The 17023-nt window shown below is 41.5% G+C and overlaps 1 long non-coding RNA gene across 1 annotated transcript in view; it reads left to right on the top strand.

Moving 5' to 3' along the window:
- LOC135180291 (uncharacterized) overlaps positions 1-16683 on the top strand; it is a 47331-nt gene extending 30648 nt beyond the window's left edge. The window contains exons 3-4 of the long non-coding RNA XR_010304368.1: positions 2290-2331; positions 16364-16683. This is a non-coding gene — a long non-coding RNA (uncharacterized LOC135180291). The remainder of the gene's footprint in view (positions 1-2289; positions 2332-16363) is intronic.
- The last annotated feature ends 340 nt before the right edge of the window (positions 16684-17023 follow it).

Here is a 17023-nt window from a genome sequence, read left to right as displayed (position 1 = left end):
TCCTGTCCTGGATGAAGAACAGTGTGGCCAGTGGGACATGGAAGGTTATTCTGCCCTGTACTCAACACTGGTCAGGCCTGTGTCCAGTTCTGGACTCCTCAATTCAAGAGTGATGTTGAGATGCTGGAACTTGTCCAGAGAAGGGTGATGAAGCTGGTGAGGAGCCTGGAGCACAAACCCTATGAGGAGAGGCTGAGGGAGCTGGGGGTGTGCAGCCTGGAAAAGTCTCAGGGGTGACCTTATTGCTGCCTACAACTACCTAAAGGGAGGCTGTAGCCAGCTGGGGGGCAGTCTCTTCTCCCAGGCAACCAGCAACAGAACAAGGGGACACAGTCTTGAGTTGTGCTGGGGGAGGTCTAGGCTGGATGTTAGGAGGAAGTTGTTGGCAGAGAGAGTGATTGGCATTGGAATGGACTGTCCAGGGAAGTGGTGGAGTCACTGTCTGTGGAGATGTTGAAGCAAAGCCTGGCTGAGGCACTTAGTGCCATGGTCTAGTTGATTGGCTAGGGATGGATGATAGGCTGGACTGGATGATCTTGGAGGTCTCTTCCAACCTGATTCTATTAGGAAGAGTTTTCAGTGAGGGACAATCCAAAAGCCATGTGGAAGTTGGAGGAGCCACTGGGAATCAGACCTCTTGAGAGGAACTGAGGAAGCATGGCTTTATTTTGACTCTTCTGTAAAACAAAAACTAAAGAATGTTTCACTATTCATCAATGATTTTCTGTGTGGATTGTGTGTAACATAGTCTGGTGTGGAAATCTTTCCATCTTATGGGAATTAGCAACCAAGAAATAGGCAAAAGAAAAAAAAAATGAAAGGGAAGCATGTGCAGTTACCACAGCCCTGCTCACCATTCTTTTTCTTGTCTAGAAAAAGAGTCAGGCCCTGGGATATTTATCTTCATGTAGCACTCTCTCAGCGAGTACAGTGTGGGTGCAGGGCTTTGGTACAGCACCACAAGCAGAAAATAGGATGCAAAGCTTACCCAAGAAGGTGGCTGAATCAATGCATGCAGAACTCTGGAATATCAGCTTCTGCATTAGCCCTCTTTGATAATCTTTCTGTGCCATCTCAGTTTTTTAGGTGGCCTGCTGCAGCTGCAGCTCCAGCTATGGCTTTGAAGCCTCCAAGAGATTAAAGACAATGAGGTGCTCAGATTCCACTGCACTGAAAGGGTTACAAAAGCACCTCGGGGAGAAAAAGCAACCCTAGAATAACAGAGAAATGCAATGAGTAAAGCTTATGCAACATATGTTGTTTGCCTATGGTGAATAATCGTTGAGAGCAGTGCTCCTCTCAGAGTAAAAAGTTGTCCTGGTGCTGCAGTTCTGCATGGAGGAAGAAGGTTGAGTGGCTACCTGGCTCAGCCTGGGCAGTCCTGACAGGTGGCCTCATGCTGCACCTCTGGAAGAAAGCTGTTCCCTCAGGGCTGCTCCTGCAAACCTGCCTTCTCAGAAAGTGACAAGAAGTACAAACAGCATTAGTGGGGCTATAACTAGATGTCTCAGAGGATTAGCAGGAGCAGTGATGGATCACATAGGCATTTAGATCGTGCTCCATGGGAGCTAAAAGGCAAAAAAAAGCAATTTCTTTCTGCTGCAAGTTGGCAAAATACCTGGAGGCAGACATTTCCCTGGGTCATCAGCTAGTCTTGCCAACTTTCCTTCTGCAAACTTCTCCTTTTACTTCTTAAGTCTAGTGCCTTTCTATGTGGCATCATAATAATAACAACACATTTGGGGTAAAGAAAACTTCCACTGACCCTAAAAGTCCCTCAATTATGAAAGAGTTATGCAGGATTATCTTTTGGTTGTTTCAAGTAGAATTAATGAAAGGCCAACAGGATAACGTTGAAAGAGATAAAAAATGGTTTTAAAAGCTGGATTACAGAATCACAACATGCTAAGAGTTAGAAGATAGAATCATAGAATGATTTAGGTTGGAAGAGACCTCAAGGATCATGCAACTCCAACCCCCCACCATAGGCAGGGACACCTCCCACTAGAGCAGGTTGCTCAAGGTTTCGTCCAACCTGGCATTAAAGACGTCCAGGGAGGGAGCAGCCACAGCCTCCCTGGGCAACCTGTACCAGTGTCTCACCACTCTAACTGCAAAGAACTTCCTCCTAACATCTACTTTGAATCTCCCCTCTGCCACTTTAAACCCATTCCCCCTTGTCCTGTCATAACAAGACCTTGTCAATAGTCCTTTCCCAGCCTTCCTGTAGGTCCCCTTCAGATACTGGAAGGCCACTCTAAGGTCTCTTTGAATTCTTCTCTTTTCCAGACTGAAGAGTCCCAACTCCTGTGGCCTGTCCCCATAGCAGAGGTGAGTCCAACCCCTGTGCATCATGTAAGGATAGGAAAGTGCTATACAATGCTCATATTTAATGCATTCTACTTGTGTCAGTCAGTAAGTGATGGCACGTCCTATCTAACTAAACCCACATTTCATACACATCTGTTCATTTACCTACCACAGCAATAATGAAAGCTAAGGTTAAAGTATTAAAATCAGATAAAGTTGTATTGCACATTATTATAGTGTGTGGAAGTATATAATTGAAAATCTTAGGAAATGTAGTCCCTTTTACATATTTCATACAGTTCTGATATTGATCAAGATATTCCCAGGAGTGCATAATGAGAGGAGAAAATGAGAATGCTCCCCTTCCTCTGGGAATCAGTCAGCTGCTTGTTGATCTTTCACACTCCTTCTTTGAATAAAACTGGTTCTTGTTTGGTTTGGGTTTTAATTTATAGTAAGGAAGGTGAGTTTCAATATCAGAATTTAGTCAGCTCCTCTCTTGTCAAAGCAATGGGTGAGCAATCCACAGCCTCTTCAACTCTGTCCATTTCTTGATCTCACTGGAAATGAAACCTTGTGCATCTGGTATATAGTCTCCTAAGACAAACTTTATCTTCCCACTTTCAAACAAACAAGGTCTAGGGAAGCCAACAATATCTCACTAAAAAAGGCATGGACAGGAGCTGGACTCTCAGGGTGAAAGCTGTCCTTGACAAGAGAAGGTGCTGAAAACAGATGAACTTCAGTTACTGCCTTTGGGTAAAGAGCACCTGGGCACCTTGAACCTGCAGGTTATTGTGTTACAGAAAGCATCTGCCCTTTAAAATAGCTTCTGGTTTGAAAAATCAGCTTGTTTAGAGACAGAAAAGGCTTTAAATTACGTTCCTGAACAGCACATGGTTTTCAGTAGGCTAGACACAAACCTGGTTATTGTTTTCATTCTTGTGTCATTCGAACTGATTGAAATCCTCTGAGGTCCAGGGCACAAATGAAGTGAGAATCAGGTTCCGTATATTCATGTGCAGGATCTTCTCTTCCAGAATTTGCTATACCAGTGGATACTTCTTTGTGACTAAGGATTTGAGTTTTAAATCATAATTTATAGTTGTAAGAGAATCATTCAAATATAGCCAGGCTGTTCTAAATGGATACACATTTGTAACTGAAGCTCTCTGATAGAATTCTCCTTTGTTCCTTATCAAAATGTACAGAATCATAGAATCATAGAATGGTTTAGGTTGGAAGGGACCTCAAGGATCATCCAGTTCCAACCCCCTGCCATAGGCAGGGACACCTCCCACTAGAGCAGGTCGCTCAAGTTTTCACCCAACCTGGCATTAAAGATGTCCAGGGAGGGAGCAGCCACAGCCTCCCTGGGCAACCAGTGCCAGTGTCTCACCACCCTCACTGCAAAGAACTTCCTCCTAACAGCTACTTTGAATCTCCCCTCTGCCACTTTAAACCCATTCCCCATTATCCTGTCATTACAAGACCTTGTCAATAGTCCCTCCCCAACCTTCCTGTAGGTCCCCTTCAGATACTGGAAGGCCACTATAAGGTCTCCTCAAATCCTTCTCTTCCATACAATTAGACATTAAATGCTATTAAAATTAAGAGGAGCTTTCTAATTTAGGAGACATTGTAGGATTCAAGCCTTGTATTTTAATACCCAACAACATTACTTCAAAGAAATCCATTCAAACTTGTACCTCATCAGTATGCAATGTGGCAGGCATCCACCTGCATTGGTGCCAGCTGTCTGAGGACCAAAAGTCAAAATGAGTGGGGCAGGAGTCTGATTCATAAAATTATTACAGGAAAATTCCTGGATATAAGCAATCTGAACAGACAGCCAAAAATGTTCAAAGAAACAAAATTCTCTGAGGAAAAAAGGTGACCTTAACTCTTTTCACTCAGTGTTGTTTTTCCTTGGAGAAGCATCATTATCTGCCAGACTTGAGATGATTCCTTTGTTTAAATCCTGGCTAGCAGGAAAAAAAAAAAAAGAAGAGAAAAAGACAATCTGCCTTCTGCTGAAGTTATCAAATTGTATAGCTGCCTCAAAGATACATCTGCTTTTATCAAATGATGGCCTTTTTCTTCCTTGCTGGTGGAATACTCACTGTGCTCCATAAAGAGTCACTTTGCATTATGTAGATTATGTCACAAGGGAAGTGAACTGGTGAGCTTTTGACAATGGTGGAAACAAAGAAGCATAAAGAAATCAGAAAAGCTCAAAGATGCTCATCAGTTTATGTGGTAAGAAACAGAGTCATAGACTCATAGAATCAATCATGTTGGAAGAGACCTCCAAGGTCATCCAGTCCAACCTAGTACCCAGCCCTATCCAATCAACTAGACCATGGCATTAAGTGCCTCATCCAGGCTTTGCTTCAACACCTCCAGGGACAGTGACTCCACCACCTCCCCGGACAGCCCATCCCAATGCCAATCACTCTCTCTGACAACAACTTCCTCCTAACAACCACCCTAGACCTCCCCCAGAACAACTTGAGACTGTCTCCCCTTCTGTTGCTGTTTGCCTGGGAGAAGAGACCAACCCCACCTGGTTACAGCCTCCCTTCAGGTAGTTGTAGGCAGCAATGAGGTCTGCCCTGAGCCTCCTCTTCTCCAGGCTGCACACCCCCAGCTCCCTCAGCCTCTCCTCACAGGGCTGTGCTCCAGGCCCCTCACCAGCTTTGTTGCCCTTCTCTGGACACCTTCCAGCACTTCAACATCTCTCTTGAATTGAGGAGCCCAGAACTGGACACAGCACTCAAAGTGTGGCCTGACCACTGCTGAGTCCTTAGCAAAAACACAATATCTTTCTTGTTACTGGTTTGTATTGTGTGAAATCTCATAACTGTTGCATCAGAAAGAAAAGGCTGAATTACTTTTTAATAATCAAATATTTAAAAGTAGTCCTTCTGGTTTATATCTATCGTGTGTAGTAGAGGGACATCCTCATTTATTGTATTGCTTTGATGCATTTGTTTTTTTATAACTTGAAAAGCCAATTTAAATTGCAGAGTGTAATGAATATTTTATAGACTTGTTACTCTGAGTGGTCAGGAATAGAGCTCTGTGATATGCTTTAGGCTGGTATTTTTGCTGTGCTCAAACTAAGCCCAGCACAGAAATAGACTGAGCAAGGAAAAATTTAGCTGCATCACCTTCTTTGTTCTTACCTTTCTAGGCAGAGCATTACTACATCAGCTACAGATGCCTCTCATATGTACGTAGCTTAAACTGTCAACAAGAGGCTCAGGGATGACTTCATTGCTCAGGGGTGATGTTAGGAGGAAGTTCTTCACAGAGGGAGTGATTTGCCATTGGAATGGGCTGCCCAGGGAGGTGGTGGAGTTGCTGTCCCTGGAGGGGTTCAAAAAAACCTGCCTGAGGCACTTTGTGCCATGGTCTGGTTGACTGGACAGGGCTGGGTGCTGGGTTGGACTGGATGATCCTGGTGGTCTCTTCCAACCTGGTTGATTCTGTGATTTCTTTTTTTCATGTTTGTTCTCTGGTAAGTCAGACCCTAATTCAGGCAACTCAGTGTTACAATTTTTGACTTAGTTCAACCTAAAATTAGTCTTAGATCTTATTATTCTTGCATTAAATGATAAATGTCTGTAAATCTCCTAGTATGTGGTTTAGCATTTTTAATGTTATTTCCCTTCCCCATTTGAGTTTGAAGGATAACAATAATACAAGTGACTTGATTAAATTTTTACTACTTCTTTATGTCTGATTAGAAGATTGGTGCTGTATAGATAGTGATTTTTTTTAGTCAGTAGCATAGGGTTGGACTTGATGATCTGTGAGGTCTCTTCCAACCCTGATGATACTGTGATCAATATTTATTAGTTTATTCACTATGGGCTTTCTAAAGAAAAAGGGAGTAGTATATTTGTGAGATTGTGGGGAAATAATTCTGAGTGAAGGAGTGGATACATCAGTGAAGGACAAATTTAAAGCACATTAAAATACATCTTCAGCATCCACAGTAAGTAAAAATGCATACAGAAACATCTAGTCAGAGTACTGTGCTGGTTTGAGGCTATTTGGAATGTTTTACTGAGAGAAATTAAATCCTTTGCTGTGAGAAGAAAGGAAAAAAACCAAACCCAACAGTACCCTATATCACTCATTATTCTGCTCAGAGATGCAACTAGTCAAAACATAGCTAAGACTTCTCACTTCTCAGCTCTCAGTTCTGCTCCTCTCTGATGGTCTGGTCTGTGTGGTTGCCTCTTCCTTAGCTCTTTAATCCAACCTAACCCTTTTGTTTTCTAACCTCCTTGTCATCTTTTTTGACATCTCACCTCAGATCACTCCAGATTTATCATGTGAGATATATAGAGACTGATGTGGTTATTTCTGGGAGGGAAAGAGAGGGGAGGGGGAAGGAGGTTTGAGTTGAAAGTCTCCTGGCAATCTGATTGTTTTGGGAGGGATTTTGTGTTTCTGTATTGCTTTTAACTTGCATATAACAGTAAATATTTGTGTATATTGTGCATATATATGCTTGTAAATTGTGCTGAGCTGTAAATATAGCTTCATTCCTTAACTTCCAGCTGGCTGAGTCTAGTGTGATAGAGATTTCAAACATATGATGCATGTATAACATCCATACTCAAAGGCGAGATTCTAATATGGAAGCCACCTAAGAAGTGCCATGGTCTAGTTGATTGGCTAGGGCTGGGTGCTAGGTTGGACTGGATGATCTTGGAGGTCTCTCCCAACCTGGTCAATTCTATGATTCTATATTCCCCACCTATTTTTCTCAAGTAGTCAAGGGAGAGATGAGGGAAGAGAAATCTGATACACAGCAAAGCTGAGTTCTCCCAGCTCAGCCTAAGGGCAGAGATATCTTTCTGAGCCTGTGATCCAGATCAGTCATGGGCAAGATCAGACCTAGACAGACAGGTCAGACTGAGACAGCACAGGCCCAGCAACAAAACTTCAAAGAAAACATCCAGCCCATATGTGCCAGGCTGCTAAGTACACTCAGGGCATCATTATCCTGTAAGCTTTAGAAAAGAAAACACAAGAAGCAAAGCCACTTGTCTGCTTTTTTTGGGTTTTCTTGTAATGAATTTTGCATGATGCTTTCTTTTGCAACAAGCAGTCTGAGCCTAGTGGCTGTAGCTATCTTATAACCTGCAGGCTGTTTTCTACCTGCAAGCTATGGTGAATTTAAACTTACCCAGCAAAAGAGCTGACAGCTGTCCCCCAGTTACCCGCTTTTTGAGGCAGCAGCAGCTCCACACTTATGACAGGGTGTGAGAAAATACTTGAAATAAAGTGATCTCCTTAGATAACAGGAATGTCATCACTGAAATTATCCATAATACTATTCCATTTCACTGATTTCAGGACAGTCAAAATTTACTTACAGTACATCCGAATTCAAAGACAAGACTCAAAGCATGATGATTTTTAAATGACTTCTTGTTCTTCAAGACACTGACAACCTGATCTCAGAAGTCTGACATTCCTTTCTTTGTTTTAAGAAGAGCTGACAGACCTAGAAGCAATTTCCCCAGTCTAGCACCTAAACAAATAAATAAAAAAGATTTGAGATTCACAATTCTACAAGGGACATGAGAAAGGTCAGAAGGAAATCTCTGGTTTCCCTGCCTTCAACCATGCAGCTCTCCAAAAAGCGTATTGAATATCAATGCACCCAAACTGAGAAACATCACACCATCATCTTTTTTTGTCTATGATGGATGGCATTATATGGCAATAACAGAGCAACACAACGGCAACCTTGTCTTCTTCTGGGTTTCATGTAAATTGAATCCCCCCAGATGAAGCCTAGTTTAGAATGAAAGGCAAAGAGAGTTAAGCTTTAAATGCTACTATTATGTAAGCATGCCAGTTACAGTCCACCAAGGGTCTCATTTTTTATCTGAAAGCACAAGCAAGTTCAAAACTCAAGTTCAGATAACCACACAATTTTCTCAGGCTTGTCTGTGTGCTTTGGTGAGTCTCACGCTCCTAATTATCCAGATCAGGAATCAGACCAGAAAGGCAGTTTTGGAGCTGGCATAGACCTGACTTTATTTCCCTTGGAAACCAAAGCAGAATGAGAAGAATGGAAGAACTCCACAGCTTGCAGCAGGATCTCACCTGTGTAGATGAGGTAAACTAGTGCTTCTAACAGGCAAACACTTATGTTTCCAGCTAACAGGGTGCAAAACTCATCCTGTAAAGCATAACATTCTGAAACTATATTTTGGCAACCAATCAGAAAACAAATGTCATAAAAACATTATCATCTGTACATATATCAGTGCAGATTTTCTCTTAAAGGCAAAGGTAAAAGACTGGGCCAAGCTTATTTCAAAACCCTACTGCAAAAGCCTTAGACATCTCTATGCTGCATTGAAAGCACAATGTGACAGCAAGGTAAGGTTTAGGACTGACCTGTAGACATGACTTCTGCCCTCAGCAATTTCAGCCCTTTAATGAAGAAATCACGAGTTGAATTACTTGGCAGGTTTCAGGTATGTTTGGTGTTTTGTGGTTTTCAAATGGCTGCAAGCACAATAAAAGGTGTGGATCTGTTTGTTGGAGGGTAGGAGAGCCCTGCAGAGGGACCTTGCCAGGCTGGATGGATGGGCAGAGGCCAACGGGAGGAGATTTAACAAGGCCAAGTGCAGGGTTCTGCACTTTGGCCACAACTACCCCAAGCAGCACTACAGGCTGGGGACAGAGCGGCTGAGAGCAGCCGCGCAGAGAGGGACCTGGAGGTGCTGGTAGAGAATAGCTGAAGATGAGGCAGCAGTGTGCCCAGGTGGCCAAGAGAGCCAATGGCATCCTGGCCTGGCTCAGGAACAGTGTGGCCAGCAGGACAAGGGAGGTTATTCTGCCCCTGTACTCAGCACTGGTCAGGCCACACTTTGAGTCCTGTGTCCAGTTCTGGGCTCCTCAATTCAAGAGAGATGTTGAGGTGCTGGAAGGTGTCCAGAGAAGGGTGACAAAGCTGGCAAGGGGCCTGGAGCACAGCCCTGTGAGGAGAGGCTGGGGGAGCTGGGGGTGTGCAGCCTGGAGAAGAGAAGGCTCGGGGGGGACCTCATTGCTATCTACAACTACCTGAAGGGAGGCTGTAGCCAGGTAGGGTTGGTCTCTTCTCCCACGCAAGCAGCAACAGAACAAGGGGACACAGTCCCAAGTTGTGCTAGGGGAGGTCTAGGCTGGATGTTAGGAGGAAGTTGTTGCCAGAGAGAGTGATTGGCATTGGAATGGGCTGCCCAGGGAGGTGGTGGAGTCACCATCCCTGGGGGTCTTGAAGAAAAGCCTGTTTGAGACTCTTAGTGCCATGGTCTAGTTGATTGGCTAGGGCTGGATGATAGGCTGGACTGGATGATCTTGGAGTTCTCTTCCAACATGGTTAAATCTACAATTCTATGAAAACACTGCTTATTAATGCCTTAGCAGAAAGTAATTATAGCTGTATATAAGATGAAACGTGTCAGGAAAAGAAACTTTCCTGCGGGTGTGCAAAATAAAATGGAGACAATCTGTGGGTTAGCAGAAGCCCAGTATCATGGTAAGTGATGCTATTAAAAAATAAAGAAGGTCATAAATCAGGAGAACCAGAATGAACTTAATTTCTGAGCAGCTGAGAAGATAAAAATGAATCCAGCTCCTTACAGTGAGGAAGCTAGAGATGGTTTATAGTTTGAATATTCAATGCTAGCAATAACAGTAACATTTAAAACCAAAGCAGATGTTAATTCTTCTAACATGGCTTTGGTGAGCTGCATTCAACTTGAGGTTGAATATATGTGAAGATACAATCAGAAAGCTTGGCTTTGGTGAGCTGTATTCAGCTTGAGGTTGAATATACATTAAGTTACAATCAGAAAGCTTGGCTTTGGTGAGCTGTATTCAGCTTGAGGTTGAATATAAGTGAAGATACATTCAGAAAGCTTGGCTTTGGTGAGCTGTATTCAGCTTGAGGTTGAATATAAGTGAAGATACATTCAGAAAGCTTGGCTTTGGTGAGCTGTATTCAGCTTGAGGTTGAATATACATTAAGATACAATCAGAAAGCTTGGCTTTGGTGAGCTGTATTCAGCTTGAGGTTGAATATATATTAAGATACATTCAGAAAGCTTGGCTTTGGTGAGCTGTATTCAGCTTGAGGTTGAATATATGTTAAGACACATTCAGAAAGCTTGGCTTTGGTGAGCTGTATTCAGCTTGAGGTTGAACATACGTTAAGAAGACTCAAGGTGGCTTTGTAACAATTGTGTCTTGTATGAATTCAAGACATTTGAGAAGGGCAATTTGGCTTCCTTACAAGTGTGGTGTGAAAGCAAATTGAGAACTGCCTAAATCACATCGGTGTGATCTCATATGCTGTACAAGACAGAGACCAAAAGTGACACTTGGCTATTTCTCACATAACATGTTGGGATTTCCAAGAGATTTTATAGGCCATTGGTTTCCAAATGCTGAGCAAAGATGACAGCAGAGAGGGAGAGGCAGTTTTTTTACCCATTAATTTCAGCAAAGTCTAAACTTATTACATAAAATATACTTGCTTTAAGTAACAACTCAATATAGCATTCCTTATGACTCAGGCTAGTATGAATTGGAAAGTAACACACTTATGACCTCTCTCTGCTTCTGTTAATTAACATAAAAGAGTCAAGAGTCATAGAAGAGTCAAAGAGTTATAGAAGGAAACTTCTGTGTGTGACTTGCAAGAGTTCATCCAAGAAAGCTCTGCAATAATAAAAGTGACATAATATCAAATAAATCTACCAGTTCCTTCAAAGGAATTACTTGTTTCATTGCCACCTTCACTTTCACAAAATAGCAGAACACAAAATTATCTCTAGCCAAACCATAACACAAGAGATATTGTTCATGAGAGTGCCAGAAAAGAATCACTGTTTTACAACACAGGCAGCTTACCAAGCGTCCTGCTACGATAACTGAATCAAATGAGATTATTTTTCCTCTATTTCTGTTGCTTTTACCAAGTAAATGAGGAAAAATCTTTACTAATCCTTTTCTGTAATGCTCTATTTGTGCAGATTGAATACAATGGGAATCTTATGCCCTTTGTTATTTAAAATCTTATAAAAATGCCTTTGTTAGACACTAAGATTATCGTACAATGAAGGAATTTAGAGTGTTTTTCTTTTTGCCAGTGATACACTGCATGTGGGAGGACCAGAAGGTAATCTGTGTTCAGTTGTTGCTTTACTCTGAAAATAACTGAAACTGAGATTTGAAAATACTTCTTCAGACTCTGTAATAATAGAATAAGACTCCAAATCTGCTGAGGAGTGTAGCAGTTACAAGCAAATCAATGCCATTGGAATGGGGTACCCATGGAGGTAGTGGAGTTGCTGTCTCTGGAGGTGTTCAAGAAAAGACTGGATGAGTCACTTAGTGCAATGGTCTAGTTGATTGGACAGGGCTGGGTAATAGGTTGGACTGGATGAGCTTAGAGGTTTCCTCCAAGCTGGTTGATTCTATGATTCTTATATCATTTAAAGATGTATCATTACAAAACAGGGATAGCAAGAGAGAAAAAATGAGTAAACAAAATCAAACTGAGCCTAACTGATCTTGGAGGTCTCTTCCAAGATGGTTGATGCTATGATTCTATATATCATTGAAAGATATATCATTACAAATCAGGGATAGCAAGAGAGAAAAAATGAGTAAACAAAATCAAACTGAGCATAACTAATCTTGGAGGTCTCTTCCAAGATGGTTGATTCTATGATTCTATATATCATTTAAAGATGTATCATTACAAATCAGGGATAGCAAGAGAGAAAAGGTGACTAAACAAAATCAAACTGAGCCTAACTGATCTTGGAGGTCTCTTCCAAGATGGTTGATTCTATGATTCTATATATCATTTAAAGATGTATCATTACAAAACAGGGGTAGCAAGAGAGAAAAGGTGACTAAACAAAATCAAACTGAGCATAACTAATCTTGGAGGTCTCTTCCAGCCTGGTTGATGCTATGATTCTGTATATCATTGAAACATGTATCATTACAAAACAGGGGTAGCAAGAGAGAAAAGGTGACTAAACAAAATCAAACTGAGCCTAACTGATCTTGGAGGTCTCTTCCAACCTGGTTGATGCTATGATTCTGTATATCATTGAAACATGTATCATGACAAATCAGGGATAGCAAGAGAGAAAAGGTGACTAAATAAAATCAAACTGAGCATAACTAATCTTGGAGGTCTCTTCCAAGATGGTTGATTCTATGATTCTATATATCATTTAAAGATGTATCATAACAAATCAGGGATAGCAAGAGAGAAAAGGTGACTAAACAAAATCAAGCTGAGCCTAACTGATCTTGGAGGTCTCTTCCAAGATGGTTGATTCTATGATTCTATATATCATTTAAAGATGTGTCATTACAAAACAGGGGTAGCAAGAGAGAAAAGGTGACTAAACAAAATCAAACTGAGCATAACTAATCTTGGAGGTCTCTTCCAGCCTGGTTGATGCTATGATTCTGTATATCATTGAAACATGTATCATTACAAAACAGGGGTAGCAAGAGAGAAAAGGTGACTAAACAAAATCAAACTGAGCCTAACTGATCTTGGAGGTCTCTTCCAACCTGGTTGATGCTATGATTCTGTATATCATTGAAACATGTATCATGACAAATCAGGGATAGCAAGAGAGAAAAGGTGACTAAATAAAATCAAACTGAGCATAACTAATCTTGGAGGTCTCTTCCAAGATGGTTGATTCTATGATTCTATATATCATTTAAAGATGTATCATAACAAATCAGGGATAGCAAGAGAGAAAAGGTGACTAAACAAAATCAAGCTGAGCCTAACTGATCTTGGAGGTCTCTTCCAAGATGGTTGATTCTATGATTCTATATATCATTTAAAGATGTGTCATTACAAAACAGGGGTAGCAAGAGAGAAAAGGTGACTAAACAAAATCAAACTGAGCATAACTAATCTTGGAGGTCTCTTCCAGCCTGGTTGATGCTATGATTCTGTATATCATTGAAACATGTATCATTACAAAACAGGGGTAGCAAGAGAGAAAAGGTGACTAAACAAAATCAAACTGAGCCTAACTGATCTTGGAGGTCTCTTCCAACCTGGTTGATGCTATGATTCTGTATATCGTTGAAACATGTATCATGACAAATCAGGGATAGCAAGACAGAAAAGGTGACTAAACAAAATCAAACTGAGCCTAACTGATCTTGGAGGTCTCTTCCAGCCTGGTTGATGCTATGATTCTGTATATCATTTAAACATGTATCATTACGAAACAGGGGCAGCAAGACAGAAAAGGTGGCTAAACAAAATCAAACTGAGCATAACAATAGACTGAAGAAGTTGCTTACTGGAATCAGTAGGTATCCCAAACAGAGTAAATGTAATATATGGGTACATTTTGTCTCACCTCATTTTGCCAGCCTTTAATATAGTGATATTTACTCACATTCCCTTTTCAAGACCACATCTGAGTTTCACCTTAATTTTGCATTCACTAATGTCTTGTACTCCTGTTTTGCACAGCCTCTCTGAAGTGGCATACAAACCCAAACCAATAGCTGAATCACTACTGAATTATTTCTAACCAAATAATATACTCAGGCTTCTAACTAAATTATTTGTTCTCCCTTGCTTAGGATAAATTTGCTGCTCATGCTTCACTTGCAGGCCTCTGCTTGAGAAAGATCTATTTAATTTATATATTTGCCAAGACAACAATAGCAGCTCAGCTTATGAAACCCCTCCTGGTTTAATTAATAGTTCCCAGAAGACTTGTATTGTCAGCAGAGAGCAGGGTTTTTTTCCCAGCATTGAATTGAAAATGTACATGCCAGGCATATAGATACTGTGATGAAGGGGAAATTAATTAATGTGAGATGCTCTTTTTTCCCAAATTAATATTGTTTATTAATTTTGTTATTCAGAACTCTCACCACCCCCACACACTGATTTTAATAATATTTAGGTTCTTACATGATCATGGAAACATTCTATGGATAATATCTAGATCTAGCCAGGTGGGGGTTGGTCTCTTCTCCCAGGCAACCAGCAGTAGAACAAGGGGACACAGTCTCAAGTTGTGCTGGGGGAGGTGCAGGCTGGATGTTAGGAGGAAGTTGTTGGCAGAGAGAGTGATTGGCATTGGAATCAACTGCCCAGGGAGGTGGTGGAGTCACTGTCCCTGGAGGTGTTGAAGACACGACTGGCTGAAGCACTTAAGTGCCATGATCTAGTTGACTGGATAGGGCTGGGTGCTAGGTTGGACTGGATGATCTTGGAGGTTTCTTCCAACCTGGTTGATTCTGTGATCTAGTAATAACCAGCAAAATATACAAACATTAATTGAACTGGAAGAGAAGATTCCTGCGGTCAAATGCTGCTTGCGGTCAACGTACTGCTTGCCCACTAGATGGACTCAAGAAGCTCTTTCTGCTTATGGCAGAGGGCAATGGAGAATTACAAAGAGGCTTTTAAGTATTTACTCACAAATTATTGTTATTATTACCTGACTTTCAGGGCTAACCACAGTTCAAACAGTGCCCAAACACTTTCAGGGAATTCTGTCTTGTTGGCTGCTGAGACTTGATTCTTTCCAGGCTTCTGGGGAAAAGGGGCACACAATTCTGACCTTGTATCCTGTCTCTTCTGGATGATCTGTGTATGACTTCCAGTCCTAGCAGGAGACACTCAGATGTTTTGTGATGTGCAGTCTCAGCACGATGTCACGCTGATCACACAGGCCTTTAGAGTCTGTTCCAGGTAAACTTGAGTCAGTGGAGTTTCCAGGCAAACAATAAGGCAGCAGGCAACAGCAGGCACAAATACAATGGCAGAGCACACCAGAGCATGGCAGAGCACAGCAGAGCATGGCAGAGCACAGCAGAACAGGTTGTTCACCTGCGTGTCTCCTTTTATGAATGTAAGCTGAGATTAATTGCCCTTAGGACACAGAATAACCAATCAGGATGGCAGTTGGCCAAACCTTACCATGTTAGGCAAAGCCATAGGCTTGCTTTACCCAAATTTGGGAAAAGCACACTCCTTGCACGAGGCAGGCACAAGCTAAGTGTGTGTACCGCTTTTACCACAGGACCAAGACAAGTCTGGGCAGGCCAGAGTCCTTAGACTCAATGGCTCCAGGTTCTTTTGTCTTCTTTTCCCACGCCTGCTTCTCTGGTGGAGCAGAAAAACATGCCTGGGCAAGCCAGGATATGTATTGAGCCTATTTTGGTCCCATAAGGCGTACCACAACAGATAACTCAAACAGAACTACCGGTGCTCAGCAATGCCCACAGAATCATAACATTTGCAACGAACTCTGAGGTTAATTTAGGATGTCAAAACAGCTTCCTGTTAGAGAACCTGAGATTTCTTCATCCAGATCAGTTAAAAATTACTCCCATTCCTAATTAAAAATTATTACCTGGTCCCTAGTGACCTTATAAGTAGTTTAACAGGATTCAACAAGAAGACTTCATTTTTCTTTCTAAATCAGCCTAAATTTCCCTCTGCTTACTTTCATCCTATTACTTAGACTTCAGCTTATCTCAAACATTTCCATGGCTAACACCAGTGATGTGCCTACAGTTAACGACCCCCTCAGTGAAGATTCCCACTGGGACTAACTCCTTTTTAGCATCCTCAGTGAGCAATGTGCATTTGAACTATCTCAGGTGACAACAAAATCAAAACATTGCAAGAACCAAAAGGATTGTTTAAAAAATTACTTGATAAAAACCCCACAATAGTTGTGCTGGAATAAAAAAAGCCAATATATATATATATATATATATATATATTAGACCAGACCTGCATCCTTCCACATTTTTCTGGAGACAATAAACCCAGAACTAAGAAATACATTCTGATCATCTGTTTTAGGCTGACTCAAAGTCCTTGCCTGTTAAAATTATTGCTTTATGTAACAGTGTGTTCCTTTTGTTTTGATTAATGACTACACCAGTTCCTAAGCAGCAGCATTTCCTATAGCTACACTCAGGAAAGTATATTTTTGTTTTGAAGCTGCTGTTACCTGTGGGAATGCAAAGTGAAGAAGGATGTGGGAATGGAGTGGAGAAGAATAATAGCTGATGGTTCCCACCAGCTGCTGGCTAACTTATCCCAGAAGGGGTAGATAACAGACACCTCATTAACAAGAAAAACAAGGTGTGGCTTATGCTGATGGAGTGGGTTGTCCTTGGCTAATTATGCTAATGTGCAGGCAAGTGCCTTGTGGCCCTGAGGGTATTTATTGAGAACCAAAATGATCAATAAAGGTCTCTGGCATAATTCACTTTGAATCATCTGGAGCCCACGTGGCATTGCCTTGATCACATTGGTCTGTGGGTCCTTGACCACATTTCCCATGGCAAGCTAATCAGGGTTTTGCAATACCTGAGCTAAATCAGGTGTTTTGTAAGAGTTACCTGCTGGAAAGCAAATGTCTGTCCTGCCAGTGCATTTTACAGAATGCAATTAAACCTTGTCCTAAAATAGAAAGTGCCTAATGCAGCTTTTAAATAGGCATGAATATTTGAGCATCCTGGTCTTGTTTTTCGTGGCGTCATGTACTATGTGAATCTCCTGACAAGACAAATTGCTTTTGTTTGAAGTTAATTTAGTACATCATAGAATCACAAAATAGCAGTGGCTGGAAGACATCTCAAAAGCTCATCTTGTCCA

This window comes from Pogoniulus pusillus, chromosome 13 (assembly GCF_015220805.1).
Source record: "Pogoniulus pusillus isolate bPogPus1 chromosome 13, bPogPus1.pri, whole genome shotgun sequence".
Taxonomy (NCBI): domain Eukaryota; kingdom Metazoa; phylum Chordata; class Aves; order Piciformes; family Lybiidae; genus Pogoniulus; species Pogoniulus pusillus.
Note: the sequence above shows the minus strand (reverse complement) of the source record. Positions and strands in the feature narration are given on the sequence as shown.